At 44.7% G+C, this 1,125-nt stretch overlaps 1 protein-coding gene across 1 annotated transcript in view; it reads right to left on the bottom strand.

Moving 5' to 3' along the window:
* LOC119269656 (transcription initiation factor TFIID subunit 12-like) overlaps positions 1 to 46 on the bottom strand; it is a 4,703-nt gene extending 4,657 nt beyond the window's left edge. Inside the window, exon 1 of the mRNA XM_037551548.1 lies at positions 7 to 46. The gene's annotated coding sequence lies outside the window, so the exon portion shown is untranslated. The remainder of the gene's footprint in view (positions 1 to 6) is intronic.
* Positions 47 to 1,125: the final 1,079 nt, after the last annotated feature.

Consider the following 1,125-nt stretch of genomic DNA (forward strand, 5'->3'; position numbering starts at 1 on the left):
CGCGCGGTGGCGGGGATCGGAGTTGGGGGATCTAGGGTTTGGGCGGGGGCGGGCGCTGGTGCTGGGGCGGGGGCGGGAGCGGGAGCGGGAGCAGGGGCAGGAGCGGGCGTGGGTTCGGAGGTGGGTGGCGCGGCGGTGGAAACGGGAGGCGCGGGATTGGGCGGCGGCGCGGCAGGGGGAGCCGCAGCCGCTGTTGAGGGGGGCGGCGCCGCCGCGTCCGGCTGCGTGGGGGGAGGCGCGTCCATGGTGACAGGCGTTCGATGAATTGCCCGTTAGGCTTGAAGGGGCCTTGATAATAAAGGACGGATAAATGCACAAGTATTCAGGACCTATGTGCAAAAACTCATTTTATTTTAACAAACAAAGAGTCTCGAAGGACGAGAGTGGATTTTTGGAGCCTGGGTGTATTGCAGGATCTTATTTTAAATACTTTATAAATCATATTTAAAGTTTCAAAAAATTCTGAAAATAATTCTATGTGATCATATGGATGTATATTACACATGTGTAAAATTTGGTGAAGAAATAAGTGAACATATGAGCTATACAAAAATGACAAAATGGTGATTTCCAAATAGTGATTAATGCATGCACTGTTCATCTTTCCAAAATCATGGTTTTGTCTTTTTTTATGTAACTCACATGGTTACTTATTTCAGCATCAACCTTTGCACATGTGTAATACACATCCATATAAATGTGTTGATTTGTTTTCAGAATTTTTTTGAAACTTCAAAAAAAAAATATGTTGACACTATTTAAAATATAGGGCTCCAATGCACCTGTCCTCCAAAGTGGCTTTTTGCTCGAAGAACCCTCAGATCAAAGCGAAAATACATAGCATCTTACAACATGAAACAAAATTTAAAAAAATGACAACCAAGTGTCTGCACTTTATAAAAAAGACCCAAAATAGAGATACATCGGGTCCAAAACACACCCCTTGCGGGACCAACTTCATTGGCATCAAGATGCAACCATTTGGTCTGGCAAAGCCTCCAAAGTTACACGTTATGAACTATGATTGAAGGATGTGCCTTTCATATGGCATCGTATCTGAGAAGAAAGAAAACTAACCGCTCTTAGACCAAACAAATCGACTAATATGTGGGGACAAACCAAACA

Source organism: Triticum dicoccoides, chromosome 3A (assembly GCF_002162155.2).
Source record: "Triticum dicoccoides isolate Atlit2015 ecotype Zavitan chromosome 3A, WEW_v2.0, whole genome shotgun sequence".
Lineage (NCBI taxonomy): Eukaryota > Viridiplantae > Streptophyta > Magnoliopsida > Poales > Poaceae > Triticum > Triticum dicoccoides.